Source organism: Ambystoma mexicanum, chromosome 4p, assembly GCF_040938575.1.
Source record: "Ambystoma mexicanum isolate Mex_15411 chromosome 4p, UKY_AmexF1_1, whole genome shotgun sequence".
In the NCBI taxonomy this organism is placed as follows: Eukaryota; Metazoa; Chordata; class Amphibia; order Caudata; family Ambystomatidae; genus Ambystoma; species Ambystoma mexicanum.
Window position 1 is genome coordinate 17,095,670 of NC_090927.1, and position 24,817 is coordinate 17,120,486.

The following is a 24,817-nucleotide window of genomic DNA, read 5'->3' on the forward strand; positions in this document are numbered from 1 at the left end:
ATCTGCAGCAATTAGACCTGGAACAGACACTGCACCTGCAGTTATTACCCACAGAAGGGTCTTTAGGGATATAGAAAGTGCCGGATCTGCAGCCACTGGCCCTAGAACAGACACTGCGCCTGCAGTTATTACCCACAGAAGGGTCTTTAGGGATATAGAAAGTGCCGGATCTGCAGCCACTGGCCCTAGAACAGACACTGCGCCTGCAGTTATTACCCACAGAAGGTTCCTTAGGGCCAGAGAAAGTGCCGGATCTGCAGCCACTGGCCCTAGAACAGACACTGCGCCTGCAGTTATTACCCACAGAAGGGGTCCTTAGACCCATGGAAAGTGGCGGATCTGCAACCATTGCCCCCTCCCCCCAGGAATCAGATCTGCAGCCATTGGCCCCCACCCCCAGGGAATCAGATCTGCAGCCATTGCGCCCCCCCCAGGGAATCAGATCTGCATCCATTGCCCCCCCCCAGGGGAATCAGATCCACAGCCAGTGCCCCCCCCATGGAATCAGATCCACAGCCATTGCCCCCCCAGGGAATCAGATCCACAGCCATTGCCCCCCCAGGGAATCAGATCCACAGCCATTGCCCCCCCAGGGAATCATATTTGCAGCCATTGGCCCTCCCCAGGAATGAGATCTGCAGCCATTGGCCCCCCAGGGAATCCGATCTGCAGCCATTGGCCCTCCCCGGGAAGGAGATCTGCAGCCATTGCCCCCCCACCACAGGGAATGAGATCTGCAGCCATTGCCCCCCCAGGGAATCAGATCTGCATCCATTGCCCCCCCAGGGAATCAGATCCGCATCCATTGCCCCCCCCCCTAGGGAATCAGATCCACAGCCATTGCCCCCCCCCCTAGGGAATCATATTTGCAGCCATTGGCCCTCCCCGGGAATGAGATCTGCAGCCATTGGCCCCCCAGGGAATGAGATCTGCAGCCATTGGCCCTCCCCGGGAATGAGATCTGCAGCCATTGGCCCTCCAGGGAATCCGATCTGCAGCCATTGGCCCTCCCCGGGAATGAGATCTGCAGCCATTGGCCCTCCCCCCCAGGGAATCAAATCTGCATCCATTGCCCCCCCAGGGAATCAGATCCACAGCCATTGCCCCCCCTAGGGAATCAGATCCACAGCCATTGCCCCCCCCCAGGGAATCATATTTGCAGCCATTGGCCCTCCCCGGGAATGAGATCTGCAGCCATTGGCCCCCCAGGGAATGAGATCTGCAGCCATTGGCCCTCCCCGGGAATGAGATCTGCAGCCATTGGCCCTCCAGGGAATCCGATCTGCAGCCATTGGCCCTCCCCGGGAATGAGATCTGCAGCCATTGGCCCTCCCCCCCAGGGAATCAGATCTGCATCCATTGCCCCCCCAGGGAATCAGATCCACAGCCATTGCCCCCCCTAGGGAATCAGATCCACAGCCATTGCCCCCCCCCCCCAGGGAATCATATTTGCAGCCATTGGCCCTCCCTGGGAATGAGATCTGCAGCCATTGGCCCCCCAGGGAATGAGATCTGCAGCCATTGGCCCTCCCCGGGAATGAGATCTGCAGCCATTGGCCCTCCAGGGAATCCGATCTGCAGCCATTGGCCCTCCCCGGGAATGAGATCTGCAGCCATTGGCCCTCCCCCCCAGGGAATCAGATCTGCATCCATTGCCCCCCCAGGGAATCAGATCTGCATCCATTGCCCCCCCAGGGAATCATATTTGCAGCCATTGGCCCTCCCCGGGAATGAGATCTGCAGCCATTGGCCCCCCAGGGAATGAGATCTGCAGCCATTGGCCCTCCCCGGGAATGAGATCTGCAGCCATTGGCCCTCCCAGGGAATGAGATCTGCAGCCATTGGCCCTCCCCGGGAATGAGATCTGCAGCCATTGGCCCCCCAGGGAATGAGATCTGCAGCCATTGGCCCCCCCGGGAATGAGATCTGCAGCCATTGGCCCCCCAGAGAATGAGATCTGCAGCCATTGGCCCCCCAGGGAATGAGATCTGCAGCCGTTGCCCCCCCCCCCCCAGGGAATCAGATCTGCAGCCATTGCCCCCCCATGGGATCAGATCTGGAGCCATTGCCCCCCCCCCCCAGGGGATCAGATCTGCAGCCATTGCCCCCCCCCGGGATTCATTACTTACAAAGGGAGCGGCTGGAGCTGTGAACGAGCCTCAGAGGCAGAGGTTTAGAAGGCGAGGCACTGGCCCTGGGGAATACACGGAGTGGCGGCTTCACTCGCCTGTCCAGAGGCTGCACTTCCGGGGGCGCGGCCGCGCGCGCTCACCTGGGGCTGCCGGGAATCAGGCCTCGTGTTGCTTTCAATATCAATCGCACGTGTAAAGTCCCTGTCACACCCCATAGCATTGTGGGCATGTTTAAGAGTTCGCCGACACTTTCTAAATGCCTTTAATGGGTTACGCCGTAACCTCGCATATCTAAAATGCCTTTAGGACGTCATGACGTAGGCACGTGTTTCTAAAATGCCTGGACTGTGAGGCGTCGTGACGTTTCACGTAGGGCTGCCCTGCCCGCTCATTGGTCGCTTATCGCCCTGAGCGTACGTCCCATTGAAGCACGCACTAAAGGAGAGCGCACGTCATTACGCAGCTTCTTCACGCACATGGCGTGGGGGCTGGGGCTGATGGCTATTGCCAAGCAGTGGCACACGCTGGCAGCACTCTAATGACTTGCTGCCACTGCTTCCTTTTATCCTCAAGGCACCCCTGTCTGAAAGCCCCCACCCCCACCCCCCGGGGGTCATCACCATAGCAGAAAGGTCTCCACCTGCATTTCATGCACTTGGAAAGCTTGTGGGGACTGCCTCACCTGGTGGGGTGTTCTATAATAAAGGGCCTCATTGGTCGCTTATCGCCCTGATTGCACGCATAAGGAGATCTCACGCCGCCCTTTCGCAGCTTCTTGACACACATGACGTGGGGGCTGGGGGCTGATGGCTATTGCCAATCAGTGGCACACGCTGGCATCATTCTAATGACTTGCTGTCATTTCTTCCTCTTATACTCAAGGCCCCCTATCTGAAAGCCCCCACCCCAGCGGTGATCACATAGCATAAAGGTCTCCGCCTACATTTCATGCACTTGGAAAGCTTGTGGGGGCTGGCTCACCTGGTGGGGTGTTCTATAATAAAGGGCCTCATTGGTCGCGTATCGCCCTGATTGCACGCATAAGGAGAGCTCACGCCGCCCTTTCACAGCTTCTTCACGCACATGACGTGGGGGCTGGGGGCTGATGGCTATTGCCAAGCAGTGGCACACGCTGGCAGCACTCTAATGACTTGCTGTCACTTCTTCCTCTTATCCTCAAGGCGCCCCTGTCTGAAAGCCCCCACCCCAGTGGTCATCACCATAGCAGAAAGGTCTCCACCTGCATTCCATGCACTTGGAAAGCTTGCGGGGGCCGGCTCACCTGGTGGGGTGTTCTATAATAAAGGGCCTCATTTGTCGCTTATCGCCCTGATTGTACGCGTAAGGAGAGCTGACGCCGCCCTTTCGCAGCTCCTTCACGCACATGACGTGGGAGCTGGGGTTGGTGGCTATTGCCAAGCAGTGGCACACTCTGGCAGCACTCTAATGATTTGCTGCCACTGCTTCCTCTTATCCTCAAGACGCCTCTGTCTGAAAGCCCCCACCCCGGGGCTCATCACCATAGCAGAAATGTCTCCACCTGCATTCCATGCACTTATAATGTGAAAACAAGGAAATAATATGGGGCAGGGTAACCAAAAAGGAAACACACCAAACACAGGTTACAAAGGAACATACAAAGCACTTTATTTTATACTGAATCCAGTTACAAAAGAACAGAACAAAATTCAGATAGCTATCGACCCTCAGTACAATACAGCAAACTCTGGTGTGGTTCGGTGTGCTCAGTGAGTGAAAATATTCATTGAAACAGTCAGGCTTTTATACATTTCTCCAGCCTGTTGTCCAGCCTTTCTGCAGGTTAACCATTCCATAAATAAGTTACTGCTCCAGGGTCCCTTGCCAGGTCAAATCTAGTTCATCTTAGGTTTATACATTAACAAGAAGAAATGGTGATAATGTATGCTCTAGGCCTAACATTACAATGCGGGACTTAGTTTATACAATGTAGTTAAGCAGGTGTTCTCATTCAATTATAGATCAGTTTCGGTGATAGAAGTAATCCATTGCACACAGGTCAGCAGAAGGACAAGGTCTCAGCTCATGACCCTAACAAGTGGCCTGCAGGCAAGTTATAAATTAGCTGTACAGAGGTCATGACAATCAAGTTCTGTTCTGAATAACATAGGCTACCATTTTAGCTCACATGGTGACTTTATAGAGCAAGAAAACCTAAAATGGCGGCTTGACCCAAAATGACAGTTTACATGGTTTCTAAGGTCAGGACCTTGCAATGCGAGTTTATTCACATGTATTTTATAAGCAGCTTGTTAGCAGCTTGGCGTAGGCCAATATACATATATTCATAGCAATAGGAGGCACGATATAATTTCTAGTTTGACAAACCCTCCTTTTGGCCTATGCCAAGTGCTAAACTACTTCTGATCTCCCTGCAAATAACTCCATGTGTCATCGTCCATACACCCTGAATAGCTGTCAGAAATGTCTATCGCCATTAGATCTTTTACTAAGATCTCTTTCAGTACATACTCCTTAGAGGTTTTATCCGGGGTATACACTTTATGTCCTATTGTACCTATCGCCTGAGCGCAACATCCCCCTAGCATTGAACATATACTTGGTAGACATTGGATATAACAACAAAGAAATAGCAGAATTCCCAAAATAATCAGCAAGACTGAAAGCACTTTCCAACCCCAAGACCGCAAGAAGTCCCAGATCCAAGCGCTAAGATCCCAATTTCCCTCGGGAACATGCACTTCTGAACTAAGAATGTGCAGATTCTGTATTGCTTTAAAAATAGTTGGGGAGGAATCCGGTATGAAAACACAGCAAGCGGACCCCACTAGTTTATACTCCACCACGTTCAGCCAGAATGACATCTAATGCCATCGGTTCTGAAGCCCTACCAATCTGATCGCTTTCTGCTCTAAAGTCATATTATAGAGTATATCTGTGGTCCGGTTGATGGTTCTCCCCAGTACTCTCGCTAGTTTCCTGATATCCTCGGAATTCGATATCTGCCCAAAGAATGGAAGGAATGATTTCGCTACATCTCCTAAAACCTGTGCTGGAGTGTCGCCATTCTCGTCCCACCGTGGACGAGCCTTCGAAACCTCTACACTACTTGCTATAAACACCCAAGGTAACAGGATTCCTAGATAACAAGTTCCCTGCCAATCCCTGGGCAACCATGGAAATGCTACATTACCGCAAACAAAATAGATAGGTTCACCTACATACAAAGGTCTGTCTTCCCTAGTCAAATTTGCAACGTTGGCACAACCTTTAAAATCTCCCATTGACCGGGTGCCATTCCTCTGGATGCAGAAAGAAACTGAATCGGGGCTATGGTTAACAGAATAAGAAGGAGGCACGGCATCCTTATTGCCTATCGGAGCCATTTTAAAGGAAATCAAAGATTGGAAAGGACGAGACAGTCTATCAGAAGGCCTAATAGAAGCAATATTGAGCTTACTCCTATTTGCGAAAAGCGAGCATCCCAGGGGAGTCAGAACACGTTTCTCAAAACTATTCAAATTTAGTGCCATCAAAGTTCCCCGAGATGCTATCGTTCCATCGGCCAAAGAACAGTGCTCTAAGTGAAGCATAACAAGCAGTTGTCAAAGGTAAAGGGTGAATATACCAACCTAGCCCCTTACCCCCATGTTGCGGTAAATGTGAGCAGATCCAACAATTGGTTTTGTTAAAGATTGCATGGCTAGCATTCATAATTAGAAGTAGAGTGTTATTTTGATAATTCCGTCTATGCAAAAGATCTCTAGGTGACAAGGTATGTAGTTGCACAGAAGGAGTGGGAACAACAGTTATATTTTCAACAGGTAGGAAATCATTCAAAGGGTACATTCTCTCCAAATACCAAAACCCACAACCAACAGTTACTAAAAGTCCCGTGATTATCACCAGTAGACAACAAAACGTTTTCGGGGCCCCCATACATATCTGCTCATTGTCTATCCTAGTCACATTTTTGTCCAAAAGTTCAGTACGAACGGTAGCGGATGCAGGCATTGTCGTCTTATATCGAGAAACACCAATTGTTCGTTTGCTGGCGACTCCGGTCGCGCGTCTTCTTAATGTCTTTTCCCACAACCCTTAGCCAGCAGAACCCTTTATGCAATTGGGCCAAAAAAAGGCAAGCCCTCAAATTCTTTCAATTGTACAGCAAGAGCCGTATTGCAAACCTATCTCCTTGGGCGAAGATTATACTTCACAGTTTCCGGTGCAAAAGAATCAGCAGACAGGATGTCGTCAATTCCCACAGGAGGTGGCGAGTGAACAGAAGTTGGATCAGAAGATGGATTATCCACAAACGATGCAGTGGGAGAGCAAGGAGGCAAGATGGCCGTTTTGTCGGGCCTTACAACTTCCGGAACGGCCTCCGATACTCTCTCTCCACCGTCTGCCGTTTCGGGTATGTTGGTTTCAATGTCGGAAAGGGGTTCTGCGTCTTCTGTATCGTATGGCACTGGGTGTGTGATCCGTTTGGTGTGGCTGCCGTGGATCCAGTGGCGACATCCTCCTACCCAAACCGCAGTCTCAGTGACCAGGAGCACCTGGTAGGGGCCCCTCCAACGTGGTGCGAGGCAAGACGCTCTATCGAAGGATTTAACGAGGATCCAATCCCCTGGTCGTAGACTGTGACCGGGGCCCTCGTACCTCACCGGCAATGCCTCTCGCACCTGGTGATAAATTGAAAGCAGGTTTTTAGTCAATTGGTTACAATAGTTGGAGAAAAGTACATTTTCTACATCGTGCAATGCGCAGCTTTTAGGCAAACCCCAAATATTAGCAGGTCTCCCCATTACCACTTCAAAGGGAGAGAGCCCAGTCTTAGTTTGAGGGGTTGTCCGCATTGAAAGTAACACAATCGGTAAGGTGTCCGGCCATTTTAGTTTGGTGCCGGCACACGTTTTAGCGAGCTTGTTTTTTATGATACCATTGTGTCTTTCCACTAATCCGGCGCTCTGAGCATGTCTGGCCGAATGGAATCGTTTGTCAATTTGCATTGCCGTACATATCTGTAGAATTACAGCAGCGATAAAATGCGGACCATTATCTGACCAGATAAGTCTCGGCAAACCGAACCGTGGGAAGAATACCTTTAACATGGTCTTTGCAGTGGTCATGGCTGTAGCGTCTTTTACAGGGAAAGCCTCGACCCACTTACTAAAGGCACAAATGACCACAAGGACATATTTTAGATTGTTACATCGCTCCATTTCAATAAAGTCAATGTGAATCACTTCAAACGGGACAGAAGGAGGCCCAAAGCTACCTCTCGGAGTTGCTGTCCCCTTTCCCACATTGTGTTGTAGGCAAATCATGCAATTTTGGACATAATGCTGGGCAATTTTTGAAATCTTATCATTTACCCAGACTTTCTCTAACATTCTCGTGATCTGTTGAGCGCACACATGTGTGGGACCGTGTGCCATGGTAACCATCATTACTATATAGGCATTAGGAAGCAACCATTTCCCTTCAACCATGTCCACCCAACACCCATCATCATCGAGTTTCCCCAAGCCCTCAGCCCACCTCTTGGATTCTTCTAATGTGGCATCGGCTTGGATATCCCGTACAGACCCAACACCCTCATCCATTGCATAGGCATCTACAGTCTCCCTTGAAACATACATCTCCGTGAAGAGATCAGAGGCAGTTTGTCTAGCTATTTGATCAGCGAAAGCATTCCCTTTCCCTACATCATCTATAATCTTGCGATGTGCTGCGCACTTAATGATTGCTAACTGACTAGGGAGCGCAAGCGCTGAAAGCAATTGTACTATCAGGGAGCCTTGTTGGATCTTGGTGCCATGCGAAGTTAAAAACCCTCTCTCTGACCAAAGTCTCCCAAAGTTGTGAGCCACCCCAAAGGCATACTGGCTATCAGTATATATGTTTACTGTTAGCCCTTCGGAAAGCTCACAAGCTCGAGTCAATGCTATAATCTCTGCGGCCTGCGCAGAGTTATGCGTAATTCTCTTGGTCTCCACAACCGTACTCAATGTAGTGACTGCATAAGCAGCTGTGGATGTACCATCCAGTAGTTTGAAGCAGGAGCCATCACAAAACAGCTCCCCTTGTGGGTTATCCAAAGGAGTGTCCCTCAAATCAACTCTGCCTTTTGTATCTTGTTCAGTAGTATCCAGGCAGTCATGTGACTCTTCGTCACTGCAAACAGTATTTTGCGGGAAAGGTAGGAGTTCAGCCGGATTAAGAACGCAGCACCTCCTAATTTGAATGTGGGGAGCAAACAAGATTAATTCATATCTTGTCAGTCGTGAGGAAGTGAGGTGTTGCGTTTGGGTTTTGTTCAATAGAATATCTACAGAGTGAGGTACCATCAGGGTTAAATCATGGCCTAGGACCATTCCCTCACTCTGTTTTACAGACGCAGCAGCAGCAGCGACAGCGCGCAAACATCTTGGCAAAGCGCATGCAACAGGATCAAGGGCGGAAGAGTAGTAACCGCATGGGCTATTCTTCCCTCCATGTTCCTGCGTTAATACAGCCAAAGCACATCCATCACATTCATGCACAAACAACACAAAGGCCTTCTCATAGTTCAGTGTGCCCAAAACTGGCGCCGAACATAATGCAGTCTTGAGCAACTCGAATGAATGTTGATGCTCCGTATTCCATGGCAATGGCGAAGAAATACCCTTCTTCGTCAAGGCCAACATCGGTTTTATCACTAGTGAGAAGTTTGGGATCCATAACCTACAGTAAGAAGTCATACCCATCAAGGCTCTAACTTCCTTTTGTGTATTTGGGACAGACATGCCAGAAATGTGTTTTATTCTTTCAGGTGTCAATCTTCTTCCATCCTTTGACAGGAGATAGCCTAAATAGGCGACCTCCTGGCAACAATATTGAAACTTTTTTGAGCGAAGCTTTGTGACCATGCTTAGCTAGATGGACGAGCAACAACACAGTGCCCTCTTTACAAGAGCTCTCAGAGTCAACAGCTAAAAGCAAATCATCAACATATTGAAGCAACGGACAAGTAGGGGGCAATCCAAGGGTATCAAGCTTCTCTTTCAAAGCCCTACTATAAATACTAGGGCTCTCAGTATAACCTTGAGGTGCACGAGTAAATGTGAATGAGCGTCCCCCTAAGGTGAACGCGAACAAGTATCTACTATCCTCATGTATAGGAATACTGAATAAAGCATTCTTTAGGTCCACAACACTGAAGTGAGTAGCCGTAGCTGGAATCATGGTTAATATTGTCGTCACATCAGGCACAATTGGAAATTGCGGAGCGACGACTTTATTACTGGCACGTAAATCAATTAGAAAACGAAATGGAATTGCATTATCACCTTTTTTGTAGACGGGTAAAATCGGACTATTGCACAAACTTCCTGCAAGCTCCTCAATGACCCCACGATGCACAAAATCGGAAGCAATGCTCTTCAAAGCTCGCTCGCCTTCAACTGAGATCTTATACTGTGGAATACGGGGCAGCTTAATTCCATGTTTCAAAACTATTTTAACAGGCTCAATCTGCAAAACACCGACATCATTGTCATCAACTGCCCACAAACACTCTGGTAAATTACTGAATTCTGGCGGCAAAGGTCTAGTCAGGAATTGCGAAACAGAACATTGCTGTGGTGAAATCGTCAAACGCACTCCATCAGAAGAACAATGAATTACCGCATTTAATTCCTTCAACAGATTCAACCCCAGCAAATTCTCTCCACAATTCGAAGTCAAGAGAAATGGACAGTGGTCCGTAAAGGGACCCAAAGAAATAGGTACCGGTGAAGAAACCGGACAAACAACTGGTGTGCCAGAAAACCCTACAGAAACATTGGTTTGCCCTGACAGTGGAATGTTTGGAACCCGAGAATTATCAATGGAGCACTTCTGTGCTCCACTGTCTATCAAAAATTGATGTTTCCTATTTGCCACTACCATTTCAACGTAGGGACCTTTCTGACTAACGGGAATAGGTGTAGGTTCCAAACCCTGCTTCGGGCAATCCTAACGAAACAAAATATCATCAAAAAAAATCACTTCAGATAGATATGCAGCAGAAGGATGATCAAATATGTTTCTAGTATCCACACTCGAAGTTTGATTATCCTGTGAAAAAGGTTGTTGGGGATCCTGCGAAAACTGGCCTCTACCAGGGCCCCCTACACCTGGGCGACCTCTGGATCGTCTACCCATATTTCCAAATGTGTTATTCGACCTCTGTCGAAGGACGGGGCATTGTGCACGCCAATGACCCTCCTGGCGACAATAGGCACACTGGTTTATATTCACAGGACCCAAGGGCACATTCCCTTGTGGAACATACTGACCTCTAATCTGCGAACTACCCCCTCTGGGGCCTCTAACAATTTGCTGTAACAATACTTTAGTCTTCAAATCACCTTTTCTCTTCTCGACTCTATCTTTTTCATTATTGACACGGTTCTCGTAGTACTGAGCCATGTGCAGTACTTCTGATTGGGATTTCGCCTGCCAAGCGCTCTCAGAAGACATAATTTGTGACTGGATGTCAGGCAGCAATCCACGTACAAATTTGTCCACAAATAATCTTTTCCCAGACTCTGTGCCTAAATCTTGTCCACTGAAATCCGAGAATACCTGTTCGAACCGATTAAAGAACTCGGTAGCACCCTCAGATTTTCCTTGGACACAGGCCGTAAACTTGTCCCAAATAATTCTCTTTTCAGGGATTATAGTTTCAGTTTTGCAATGATTCTGTCAAGCAAAGTTAGTATCACCTGAGGTGGTCTCTCACCAGCTGGCCTTTCCCCATCAAGCCTAACTATGTTAGCCCATGTATCTCCCAACCCTGGTACATCGTCTATAGTTCTAACTTGTTTCCACAAATCTACAGGCAGGAGTACAGGGAATAGCAAATCAATGTCGCCTAGGGTAAACACTGAGGACTGCAAAACGGACTCTATCTCTTTATAGAACCATGTCGGATTTTTCCTAATGTCAGGAATAGTTTGTCTAATAGTATTCACTTCCTGTCGTGAAAACGGGACGTGAACAAACTGCGATACATAATGTGCAGGAATGTCCACAGCAGGTGTACCTGCTGCAGCATTAGCAGGAATCTCAACCTTTGGGACAAATGTCGGAGGAACCTCTCTCATAGGCAACTGAGATGTAGGCAACTCCGAATGCTTACTAAGCAACAGAGCTAAGTCGAACGCTAAAGCAGTTGAAGAAGTGTCAAGTGAAAAAGCTCTCTTATAAATGCTCAATAACTCTGTGGGACAACTAACCTTTCTCTTTAAACATTCATCCTGCAGGTACTCTACCATTACCTGTATCACTTTCCTCTGCATTTCTAGCGTATATTGACTGTATGTGTCATATACCTCAACTGGAGTTATCGATATGTCTGAAATCCATCTAATCGCATCTTTTGTACAAATTCGCGCCTCCTCAGATGTCGATTTACGACACGGAAGAAATCGTTTCTGTACATACATACTTTCTTCTTCGTCATCCTCATTCCGTAACCTTTCCAACTCCTTTCTATACTCAAATATCCTCTCAACATGCTCATGTACCTTCTCCACAGTGTCTCTTGAAAACGCTAAAGTATTCAGGTCCCTCAACCCTTGAGGGGGGTCTGCATTATTTAATTTACCCCACATTACACATAAATGAATCCCTAAACCTTCAATGAAAACATTTTTCTCAGGAAAATTATCCATATTGGAAAGTGTGGCAAGAACATTAGCTCCATCATCTCTCTCCATACAATGCTTAGCCCATGCAAACACATCCTGTTTCTTTTCTGTAGGAACAGTATTATGAGTAACAATCCTCGACCCCGCACCCTGATCAACTACAGGCGGTACGGAACTACTTGGGAGTGAGGGTGCAGGCAAATTCAATGGAGGTACTATTACTGGTGCAATGGGAAGAGGCAGAGGAGCAGGTGGAGGAACAACAACCGGGGGAATAGGAACAACAGGTTGAGCAGGAAGAGCAGGAATAACAGCAGGAAGAGGTACAGCAGGAGGAAGAGGAACATACGGAGGTGGTGCAGAGGCACCAGGCCTTCGTTCATTTAACAATTTGTCGATAAACTCATCAGAAACATGAAGATCTTTAGAAGGATAGATTTTCTAAATACCGAGTGAGAAAGCCCTGTCCATATTCCTAACCGACTCAGACTGTTTGTCCTGATCATATAACAACGCCTTTTCAGCATTTGTTTTATGACGCGCACATGTTTTTCCCTACTATTAAGCTGCTGCAACGCTTCTCTTTTCCAATTTTGCAAAACATCAAATGCTGCAGGTCTGGCCTTCTTTTCTAACAAGACTGACTCTAAATATTCAATACAAGGGATCTCAAAACTACCATTGACTGGCCACTGAAATTTGGAGGCATGTCTGGTTTGTGCCCAATTTTATTAAATACTACACTTCCAATGCTATGCTTATAGTACATAGTACTTGCCGGTGACTCCTCCTGTGGTGCCGGACTGCTAAATTCCAAAGATTGTCTATCGCTGCGGAATAATGCCCTAAAGCAGCTAGACAATTTCCCAGGCATTTCTCAAATACTCGGTGTTACCTGGTCAATAATTGTGTCTGCAGATACAATGCGCCAAATTCAAATTGTCAGGGTTAAATTAAGAGTCGGTTAACGACTCACCTGACCAAACCTAAGGAGGACCGATCGGTTTACAAAGGAGTTACCTAATGAATTTTACCTTGTGTATAGTGATTTCGGCAAATCTGCCCGCCTCAAAAAATTGACCCTTGTCAAGATGCCGTCTCAGACCACACGGCTATCGTCCAGGGAACGGATCGTGCAGCGCTGTTGAGGTGTCGCGTCTCGTTCAGTCGGGCCCCTTATGTCACACCGTCCGATCCCAGTCCGATAGCGTGCGTCAACCGTCAATAATCCGGCATCAATCTTGAGGGTCCCTATTCCGGGCGGCAACTGTGAAAACAAGGAAATAATATGAGGCAGGGTAACCAAAAGGGAAACACACCAAACACAGGTTACAAAGGAACATACAAAGCACTTTATTTTATACTGAATCCAGTTACAAAAGAACAGAACAAAATTCAGATAGCTATCGACCCTCAGTACAACACAGCAAACTCCGGCGTGGTTCGGTGTGCTCAGTGAGTGCAAATATTCATTGAAACAGTCAGGCTTTTATACATTTCTCCAGCCTGTTGTCCAGCCTTTCTGCAGGTTAACCATTCCATAAATAAGTTACTGCTCTAGGGTCCCTTGCCAGGTCAAATCTAGTTCATCTTAGGTTTATACATTAACAAGAAGAAATGGTAATAATGTATGCTCTAGGCCTAACATTACAATGCGGGACTTAGTTTATACAATATAGTTAAGCAGGTGTTCTCATTCAATTATAGATCAGTTTCGGTGATGCAGGTAATCCATTGTACACAGGTCAGCAGAAGGACAAGGTCTCAGCTCATGACCCTAACAAGGGTCCTGCAGGCAAGTTATATATTAGCTGTACAGAGGTCATGACAATCAAGTTCTGTTCTGAATAACATAGGCTACCATTTTAGCTCACATGGTGACTTTATAGAGCAAGAAAACCTAAAATGGCGGCTTGACCCAAAATGACAGTTTACATGGTTTCTAAGGTCAGGACCTTGCAATGCGAGTTTATTCACATGTATTTTATAAGCAGCTTGTTAGCAGCTTGGCGTAGGCCAATATACATATATTCATAGCAATAGGAGGCACGATATAATTTCTAGTTTGATAAGAAAGCTTGTGGGGGCTGGCTCACATGGTGGGGTGTTCTATAATAAAGGGCCTCATTGGTCGCTTATCACCCTGATTGCACGCATAAGGAGAGCTCACACCGCCCTTTCACAGCTTCTTCACGCACATGGCGTGGGAGCTGGGGGCGGATGGCTATTGCCAAGCAGTGGCACACGCTGGCAGCACTCTAATGACTTGCTGCCACTTCTTCCTCTTATCCTCAAGGCGCCCCTGTCTGAAAGCCCCCACCCTGGGGCTCATCACCATAGCAGAAAGGTCTCCACCTGCATTTCATGCACTTGGAAAGCTTGTGGGGGCTGGCTCACCTGGTGGGGTGTTCTATAATAAAGGGCCTCATTGGTCGCTTATGGCCCTGAGTGCACGCATAAGGAGAGCTCACGCCGCCCTTTCGCAGCTTCTTCACGCACATGACGTGGGGGCTGATGACTATTGCCAAGCAGTGGCACACGCTGGCAGCACTCTAATGACTTGCTGCCACTGCTTTCTCTTATCCTCAAGGCGCCCCTGTCTGAAAGCCCCCACCCCGGGGGTCATCACAATAGCAGAAAGGTCTCCACCTACATTTCATGCACTTGGAAAGCGTGTGGGGGCTGGCTCACCTGGTGGGGTGTTCTATAATAAAGGGCCTCATTGGTCGCGTATCGCCCTGATTACGCGCATAAGGAGAGCTCACACCGCCCTTTCACAGCTTCTTCACGCACATGGCGTGGGGGCTGGGGCTGATGGCTATTGCCAAGCAGTGGCACACGCTGGCAGCACTCTAATGACTTGCTGCCACTGCTTCCTCTTATCCTCAAGGAGCCCCTGTATGAAAGCCCCCACCCCAGTGGTCATCACCATAGCAGAAAGGCCTCCACCTACATTTCCTGCACTTGGAAAGCTTGTGGGGGCTGGCTCACCTGGTGGGGTGTTCTATAATAAAGGGCCTCATTGGTAGTTTATCGCCCTGATTGCATGCATAAGGAGAGCTCACGCAGCCCTTCCACAGCTTCTTCACGCACATGACGTGGGGGCTGGGGGCTGATGGCTATTGCCAAGCAATGGCACACGCTGGCAGCACTCTAATGACTTGCTGTCACTTCTTCCTCTTATCCTCAAGGCGCCCCTGTCTGCAAGCCCCCACTCTGGGGCTCCTTACCATAGCAGAAAGGTCTCCACCTGCATTTCATACACTTGGCTTTCCTATTCCCACAAGCACTCTGGGTGGAGCCGCTGCCCTCGGGCTTGGCACAGATGTGGCTTGTGGAGGGGTTAATGTTCCGTTTCCTAGGCCCGCACCCCCCTCCCCCCACAGAGAGTTTTCTCCCTTTCTGGGCCGCGTAGCCAGCCACAAGACCCACTTTTGAAAAGTGTATTTTTTTTCCTTTTAGGCCCGGATGTTGATGGGCCTTCCTTTGCTGGGGGCCAGGCAGTTCACTGCCGCGGCCCAGGTGTTGGAATCTTGTTTTCTGCCCCTGCGGATGATGCAGGGACTTGGCAACGCCTCCTTTCCTTTGTTGGCCTCTCGGGGCCACACCCCTCTTGTCTGCCCTGGCGTGGTGGGGGCAGGGTGGAATCCACCTCCCCTTCACCACGGTCGAGGCTGCTCTGATCTGCGCGTGCCAGCAGAGCCCCTTTTATTGCAGAGGCGTCAAGACAAGGTCATGACCCTCTCTGCCAGAAGAACTAGAACCACACACAACACCTGGGATGGAACCACAGTCGGCAGGTCTGCAGGCCGGACTCTTCATCACTGCACTATATCACCTGATGAAAAATAACAAACAACTAAAGGTGAAATGGCCCATTCCGGTGCTGCAAGTCCCAGGGAAAACATTGGTAGTGATTCTTGGAGTTTAAAACATGCACACCTTTTAATGTTCCCAAAAACACTCTCAGAAGAAAATATCCTCTCTTGGTTTTGTGCGTGTGTTGCTTTTATGAAAGGCAAATGCTAATCGTCCTGTCCAATTTGGGTGGTTATGCAAAGCAAATTTAATGAAATGTGCATATTTCACCTTGATATGCTAATTTCTGGCGACGTCACAACCCACTGCATTTGCTGACGAGTCCCCCCACTTTAATTTTTAGGACTTGACCCCTGGAAATGGTGGAGAGCGCAAGAGGACATGGAAGCTGCGCAGTAAGAGTCGGAGGAAAGAGCAGTGCTTCTGCGCATGCTGGCTGGGAGGCGGGCATTGCGGGCTGATGCTGGGAGGCTGGCATTGCGGGCCGATGCGGGGAGGCGGGCATTGTGCATTGCGGGCCGATGCTGGGAGGCTGGCATTGCGGGCCGATGCTGGGAGGCGGGCATTGCGGGCCGAAGCTGGGAGGCGGGCATTGTGCATTGCGGGCCGATGCTGGGAGGCTGGCATTGCGGGCCGATGCTGGGAGGCGGGCATTGCGGGCCGAAGCTGGGAGGCGGGCATTGTGCATTGCGGGCTGATGCTAGGAGGCTGGCATTGCGGGCCGATGCTGGTAGGCGGGCATTGCAGGCCGATGCTGGGAGGCGGGCATTGTGCATTGCAGGCCGATGCTGGGAGGCGGGCATTGCGGGCCGATGCTGGGAGGCGGGCATTGTGCATTGCGGGTCGATGCTGGCATTGCAGGCCGATGCTGGGAGGCGGGCATTGCGGGCCGATGCTGGGAGGCGGGCATTGTGCATTGCGGGCTGATGCTGGGAGGCTGGCATTGCGGGCCGATGCTGGGAGGCGGGCATTGCGGGGCGATGCTGGGAGGCGGGCATTGCGGGCCGTTGCTGGAAGGTGGAAATTTTGCATTGCGGGCCGATGCTGGGAGGCTGGCATTGCGGGCCGATGCTGGGAGGCGGGCATTGCGGGCCGATGCTGGGAGGCGGGAATTGCGGGCCGATGCTGGGAGGCGGGCATTGTGCATTGCGGGCCGATGCTGGGAGGCGGGCATTGCGGGCCGATGCTGGGAGGCGGGCATTGCGGGCCGATGCTGGGAGGCGGGCATTGTGCATTTCGGGCCGATGCTGGGAGGCTGGCATTGCGGGCTGATGCTGGGAGGCTGGCATTGCGGGGTGATGCTGGGAGGCGGGCATTGCGGGCCGATGCTGGGAGGCGGGCATTGTGCATTGCAGGCCGATGCTGGGAGGCGGGCATTGCGGGCCGATGCTGGGAGGCGGGCTTTGTGCATTGCGGGTCGATGCTGGGAGGCTGGCATTGCAGGCCGATGCTGGGAGGCGGGCCGATGCTGGGAGGCGGGCATTGTGCATTGCGGGCCGATGCTGGAGGCTGGCATTGCGGGCCGATGCTGGGAGGCGGGCATTGCGGGCCGATGCTGGGAGGCTGGCATTGCGGGGCGATGCTGGGAGGCTGGCATTGCGGGCCGATGCTGGGAGGCGGGCATTTTGCATTGCGGGCCGATGCTGGGAGGCTGGCATTGCGGGCCGATGCTGGGAGGCGGGCATTGTGCATTGCAGGCCGATGCTGGGAGGCAGGCATTGCGGGCCGATGCTGGGAGGCGGGCATTGCGGGCCGATGCTGGGAGGCGGGCATTGTGCATTGCGGGCCAATGCTGGGAGGCTGGCATTGCGGGCCGATGCTGGTAGGCGGGCATTGCGGGCCGATGCTGAGAGGCGGGCATTGCGGGCCGATGCTGGGAGGCTGGCATTGTGGCCCAATGCTGGCAGACGGGCATTGCGGGCCGATGCTGGGAGGCTGGCATTGTGCATTGCGGGCCAATGCTGGCAGGCTGGCATTGCGGGCCGATGCTGGGAGGCGGGCATAGCGGGCTGACGCTGGGAGGCGGGCATTGCGGGCTGATGCTGGGAGGCAGGCATTGTGCATTGCAGGCCGATGCTGGGAGGCGGGCATTGCGGGCCGATGCTGGGAGGCGGGCATTGTGCATTGCGGGCCGATGCTGGGAGGTGGGCATTGCGGGCCGATGCTGGGAGGCGGGCATTGTGCATTGCGGGCCGATGCTGGGAGGCTGGCATTGCGGGCCGATTCTGGGAGGCGGGCATTGCGGGCCAATGCTTGGAGGCGGGCATTGTGCATTGCGGGCCGATGCTGGGAGGCTGGCATTGCGGGCCGATGCTGGGAGGCGGGCATTGTGCATTGCGGGCCGATGCTGGGAGGCTGGCATTGCGGGCCGAGGCTGGGAGGCGGGCATTGTGCATTGCGGGCCGATGCTGGGAGGCAGGCATTGCGGGCCGATGCTGGGAGGCTGGCATTGTGCATTGCGGGCCGATGCTGGGAGGCTGGCATTGCGGGCCGATGCTGGGAGGCGGGCATTGCGGGCTGATGCTGGGAGGCGGGCATTGCGGGCCGATGCTGTGAGGCGGGCTTTGTGCATTGCGGGTCGATGCTGGGAGGCTGGCATTGCAGGCCGATACTGGGAGGCGGGCATTGCGGGCCGATGCTGGGAGGCGGGCATTGTGCATTGCGGGCCGATGCTGGAGGCTGGCATTGCGGGCCGATGCTGGGAGGCGGGCATTGCGGGCCGATGCTGGGAGGCTGGCATTGCGGGGCGATGCTGGGAAGCTGACATTGCGGGCCGATGATGGGAGGCGGGCATTTTGCATTGCGGGCCGATGCTGGGAGGCTGGCATTGCGGGCCAATGCTGGGAGGCGGGCATTGTGCATTGCAGGCCGATGCTGGGAGGCAGGCATTGCGGGCCGATGCTGGGAGGCGGGCATTGCGGGCCGATGCTGGGAGGCGGGCATTGTGCATTGCGGGCCGATGCTGGGAGGCTGGCATTGCGGGCCGATGCTGGTAGGCGGGCATTGCGGGCCGATGCTGAGAGGCGGGCATTGCGGGCCGATGCTGGGAGGCTGGCATTGTGGCCCAATGCTGGCAGACGGGCATTGCGGGCCGATGCTGGGAGGCTGGCATTGTGCATTGCGGGCCAATGCTGGCAGGCTGGCATTGCGGGCCGATGCTGGGAGGCGGGCATAGCGGGCTGACGCTGGGAGGCGGGCATTGCGGGCTGATGCTGGGAGGCAGGCATTGTGCATTGCAGGCCGATGCTGGGAGGCGGGCATTGCGGGCCGATGCTGGGAGGCGGGCATTGTGCATTGCGGGCCGATGCTGGGAGGTGGGCATTGCGGGCCGATGCTGGGAGGCGGGCATTGTGCATTGCGGGACGATGCTGGGAGGCTGGCATTGCGGGCCGATTCTGGGAGGCGGGCATTGCGGGCCAATGCTTGGAGGCGGGCATTGTGCATTGCGGGCCGATGCTGGGAGGCTGGCATTGCGGGCCGATGCTGGGAGGTGGGCATTGTGCATTGCGGGCCGATGCTGGGAGGCTGGCATTGCGGGCCGAGGCTGGGAGGCGGGCATTGTGCATTGCGGGCCGATGCTGGGAGGCAGGCATTGCGGGCCGATGCTGGGAGGCTGGCATTGTGCATTGCGGGCCGATGCTGGGAGGCTGGCATTGCGGGCCGATGCTGGGAGGCGGGCATTGCGGGCTGATGCTGGGAGGCGGGCATTGCGGGCCGATGCTGTGAGGTGGGTATCTGGGAGGCGGGCATTGCGGGCCGATGCTGGGAGGCTGGCATTGTGGGCCGATGCTGGGAGGCGGGCATTGCGGGCCGATGCTGGGAGGCTGGCATTGTGCATTGCGGACCGATGCTGGGAGGCGGGCATTGCGGGCTGATGCTGGGAGGCTGGCATTGCGGGCCGATGCTGGGAGGCGGGCATTGCGGGCTGATGCTGGGAGGCGGGCATTGCGGGCCGATGCTGGGAGGCGGGTATCTGGGAGGGGGGCATTGCGGGCCGATGCTGGGAGGCTGGCATTGTGGGCCGATGCTGGGAGGCGGGCATTGCGGGCCGATGCTGGAAGGCTGGCATTGTGCATTGCGGGCCAATGCTAGGAGGCAGGCATTGTGGGGCGATGCTGGGAGGCAGGCATTGTGCATTGCGGGCCGATGCTGGGAGGCTGGCATTGCGGACCGATGCTGGGAGGCGGGCTTTGTGCATTGCGGGTCGATGCTGGGAGGCTGGCATTGCAGGCCGATACTGGGAGGCGGGCATTGCGGGCCGATGCTGGGAGGCGGGCATTGTGCATTGCGGGCCGATGCTGGAGGCTGGCATTGCGGGCCGATGCTGGGAGGCGGGCATTGCGGGCCGATGCTGGGAGGCTGGCATTGCGGGGCGATGCTGGGAAGCTGACATTGCGGGCCGATGCTGGGAGGCGGGCATTTTGCATTGCGGGCCGATGCTGGGAGGCTGGCATTGCGGGCGGATGCTGGGAGGCGGGCATTGTGCATTGCAGGCCGATGCTGGGAGGCAGGCATTGCGGGCCGATGCTGGGAGGCGGGCATTGCGGGCCGATGCTGGGAGGCGGGCATTGTGCATTGCGGGCCGATGCTGGGAGGCTGGCATTGCGGGCCGATGCTGGTAGGCGGGCATTGCGGGCCGATGCTGAGAGGCGGGCATTGCGGGCCGATGCTGGGAGGCTGGCATTGTGGCCCAATGCTGGCAGACGGGCATTGCGGGCCGATGCTGGGAGGCTGGCATTGTGCATTGCGGGCCAATGCTGGCAGGCTGGCATTGCGGGCCGATGCTGGGAGGCGGGCATAGCGGGCTGACGCTGGGAGGCGGGCATTGCGGGCTGATGCTGGGAGGCAGGCATTGTGCATTGCAGGCCGATGCTGGGAGGCGGGCATTGCGGGCCGATGCTGGGAGGCGGGCATTGTGCATTGCGGGCCGATGCTGGGAGGTGGGCATTGCGGGCCGATGCTGGGAGGCGGGCATTGTGCATTGCGGGCAGATGCTGGGAGGCTGGCATTGCGGGCCGATTCTGGGAGGCGGGCATTGCGGGCCAATGCTTGGAGGCGGGCATTGTGCATTGCGGGCCGATGCTGGGAGGCTGGCATTGCGGGCCGATGCTGGGAGGTGGGCATTGTGCATTGCGGGCCGATGCTGGGAGGCTGGCATTGCGGGCCGAGGCTGGGAGGCGGGCATTGTGCATTGCGGGCCGATGCTGGGAGGCAGGCATTGCGGGCCGATGCTGGGAGGCTGGCATTGTGCATTGCGGGCCGATGCTGGGAGGCTGGCATTGCGGGCCGATGCTGGGAGGCGGGCATTGCGGGCTGATGCTGGGAGGCGGGCATTGCGGGCCGATGCTGTGAGGTGGGTATCTGGGAGGCGGGCATTGCGGGCCGATGCTGGGAGGCTGGCATTGTGGGCCGATGCTGGGAGGCGGGCATTGCGGGCCGATGCTGGGAGGCTGGCATTGTGCATTGCGGACCGATGCTGGGAGGCGGGCATTGCGGGCTGATGCTGGGAGGCTGGCATTGCGGGCCGATGCTGGGAGGCGGGCATTGCGGGCTGATGCTGGGAGGCGGGCATTGCGGGCCGATGCTGGGAGGCGGGTATCTGGGAGGGGGGCATTGCGGGCCGATGCTGGGAGGCTGGCATTGTGGGCCGATGCTGGGAGGCGGGCATTGCGGGCCGATGCTGGAAGGCTGGCATTGTGCATTGCGGGCCGATGCTGGGAGGCAGGCATTGTGGGGCGATGCTGGGAGGCAGGCATTGTGCATTGCGGGTCGATGCTGGGAGGCTGGCATTGCGGGCCGATGCTGGGAGGCGGGCATTGCGGGCTGATGCTGGGAGGCTGGCATTGCGGGCCGATGCTGGGAGGTGGGCATTGCGGGCTGATGTTGGGAGGCGGGCATTGCGGGCCGATGCTGGGAGGCTGGCATTGTGCATTGCGGGCCGATGCTGGGAGGCAGGCATTGTGGGCCGATGCTGGGAGGCAGGCATTGCGGGCCGATGCTGGGAGGCTGGCATTGCGGGCTGATGCTGGGAGGCGGGCATTGCGGGCTGATGCTGGGTGGCGGGCATTGCGGGCCGATGCTGGGAGGCGGGTATCTGGGAGACGGGCATTGCGGGCCGATGCTGGGAGGCTGGCATTGTGGGCCGATGCTGGGAGGCGGGCATTGCGGGCCGATGCTGGGAGGCTGGGATTGTGCATTGCGGGCCGATGCTGGGAGGCGGGCATTGCGGGCTGATGCAGGGAGGCTGGCATTGCGGGCCGATGCTGGGAGGCGGGCATTGCGGGCTGATGCTGGGAGGCGGGCATTGCGGGCTGATGCTGGGTGGCGGGCATTGCGGGCCGATGCTGGGAGGCGGGCATCTGGGAGGCGGGCATTGCGGGCCGATGCTGGGAGGCTGGCATTGTGGGCCGATGCTGGGAGGCGGGCATTTCGGCCCGATGCTGGAAGGCTGGCATTGTGCATTGCGGGCCGATGCTGGGAGGCAGGCATTGTGGGCCGATGCTGGGAGGCAGGCATTGTGCATTGCGGGCCGATGCTGGGAGGCTGGCATTGCGGGCTGATGCTGGGAGGCTGGCATTGCGGGCCGATGCTGGGAGGTGGGCATTGCGGGCCGATGCTGGGAGGTGGGCATTGCGGGCTGATGTTGGGAGGTGGGCATTGCGGGCCGATGCTGGGAGGCGGGCATCTGGGAGGCGGGCATTGCGGGCCGATGCTGGGAGGCTGGCATTGTGGGCCGATGCTGGGAGGCGGGCATTGCGGGCCGATGCTGGGAGGCTGGCATTGTGCATTGCTGGCCGATGCTGGGAGGCGGGCATTGTGGGCCGATGCTGGGAGGCAGGCATTGTGCATTGCGGGCCGATGCTGGGAGGCGGGCATTGCGGGCCGATGCTGGGAGGCGGGCATTGTGGGCCGATGCTGGGAGGCTGGCATTGTGCATTGCGGGCCGATGCTGGGAGGCGGGCATTGCGGGCCAATGCTGGGAGGCGGGCATTGTGGGCCGATGCTGGGAGGCTGGCATTGTGCATTGCGGGCCGATGCTGGGAGGCGGGCATTGCGGGCTGATGCTGGGAGGCGGGCATTGCGGGCCGATGTTGGGAGGCGGGCATCTGGGAGGCGGGCATTGCGGGCCGATGCTGGGAGGCTGGCATTGTGGGTCGATGCTGGGAGGGGCTGGCATTGTGCATTGCGGGCCAATGCTGGGAGGTGGGCATTGTGGGCCGATGCTGGGAAGCAGGCATTGTGCATTGCGGGCCGATGCTGGGAGGCGGGCATTGCGGCCCGATGCTGGGAGGCGGGCATTGTGGGCCGATACTGGGAGGCGGGCATTGCGGGCCGATGCTGGGAGGCGGGCATTGTGCATTGCGGGCCGATGCTGGAGGCTGGCATTGCGGGCCGATGCTGGGAGGCGGGCATTGCGGGCCGATGCTGGGAGGCTGGCATTGCGGGGCGATGCTGGGAAGCTGACATTGCGGGCCGATGATGGGAGGCGGGCATTTTGCATTGCGGGCCGATGCTGGGAGGCTGGCATTGCGGGCCAATGCTGGGAGGCGGGCATTGTGCATTGCAGGCCGATGCTGGGAGGCAGGCATTGCGGGCCGATGCTGGGAGGCGGGCATTGCGGGCCGATGCTGGGAGGCGGGCATTGTGCATTGCGGGCCGATGCTGGGAGGCTGGCATTGCGGGCCGATGCTGGTAGGCGGGCATTGCGGGCCGATGCTGAGAGGCGGGCATTGCGGGCCGATGCTGGGAGGCTGGCATTGTGGCCCAATGCTGGCAGACGGGCATTGCGGGCCGATGCTGGGAGGCTGGCATTGTGCATTGCGGGCCAATGCTGGCAGGCTGGCATTGCGGGCCGATGCTGGGAGGCGGGCATAGCGGGCTGACGCTGGGAGGCGGGCATTGCGGGCTGATGCTGGGAGGCAGGCATTGTGCATTGCAGGCCGATGCTGGGAGGCGGGCATTGCGGGCCGATGCTGGGAGGCGGGCATTGTGCATTGCGGGCCGATGCTGGGAGGTGGGCATTGCGGGCCGATGCTGGGAGGCGGGCATTGTGCATTGCGGGCCGATGCTGGGAGGCTGGCATTGCGGGCCGATTCTGGGAGGCGGGCATTGCGGGCCAATGCTTGGAGGCGGGCATTGTGCATTGCGGGCCGATGCTGGGAGGCTGGCATTGCGGGCCGATGCTGGGAGGTGGGCATTGTGCATTGCGGGCCGATGCTGGGAGGCTGGCATTGCGGGCCGAGGCTGGGAGGCGGGCATTGTGCATTGCGGGCCGATGCTGGGAGGCAGGCATTGCGGGCCGATGCTGGGAGGCTGGCATTGTGCATTGCGGGCCGATGCTGGGAGGCTGGCATTGCGGGCCGATGCTGGGAGGCGGGCATTGCGGGCTGATGCTGGGAGGCGGGCATTGCGGGCCGATGCTGTGAGGTGGGTATCTGGGAGGCGGGCATTGCGGGCCGATGCTGGGAGGCTGGCATTGTGGGCCGATGCTGGGAGGCGGGCATTGCGGGCCGATGCTGGGAGGCTGGCATTGTGCATTGCGGACCGATGCTGGGAGGCGGGCATTGCGGGCTGATGCTGGGAGGCTGGCATTGCGGGCCGATGCTGGGAGGCGGGCATTGCGGGCTGATGCTGGGAGGCGGGCATTGCGGGCCGATGCTGGGAGGCGGGTATCTGGGAGGGGGGCATTGCGGGCCGATGCTGGGAGGCTGGCATTGTGGGCCGATGCTGGGAGGCGGGCATTGCGGGCCGATGCTGGAAGGCTGGCATTGTGCATTGCGGGCCAATGCTAGGAGGCAGGCATTGTGGGGCGATGCTGGGAGGCAGGCATTGTGCATTGCGGGCCGATGCTGGGAGGCTGGCATTGCGGACCGATGCTGGGAGGCGGGCTTTGTGCATTGCGGGTCGATGCTGGGAGGCTGGCATTGCAGGCCGATACTGGGAGGCGGGCATTGCGGGCCGATGCTGGGAGGCGGGCATTGTGCATTGCGGGCCGATGCTGGAGGCTGGCATTGCGGGCCGATGCTGGGAGGCGGGCATTGCGGGCCGATGCTGGAAGGCTGGCATTGCGGGGCGATGCTGGGAAGCTGACATTGCGGGCCGATGCTGGGAGGCGGGCATTTTGCATTGCGGGCCGATGCTGGGAGGCTGGCATTGCGGGCGGATGCTGGGAGGCGGGCATTGTGC

General features: G+C 55.6%; 1 protein-coding gene across 3 annotated transcripts in view; it reads right to left on the reverse strand.

The window, feature by feature from the left end:
• Positions 1-24,817, reverse strand: part of LOC138452921 (zinc finger protein 182-like) — a 77,893-nt gene that overhangs the window by 21,286 nt on the left and 31,790 nt on the right. Inside the window, exon 1 of one of the 3 annotated variants that reach the window (XM_069605270.1) lies at positions 2,130-2,372. The exons of the other annotated variants lie outside the window; for them this stretch is intronic. The gene's annotated coding sequence lies outside the window, so the exon portion shown is untranslated. Of the gene's footprint in view, positions 1-2,129; positions 2,373-24,817 lie in introns of those variants that run through there. 3 annotated transcript variants of the gene reach the window in all.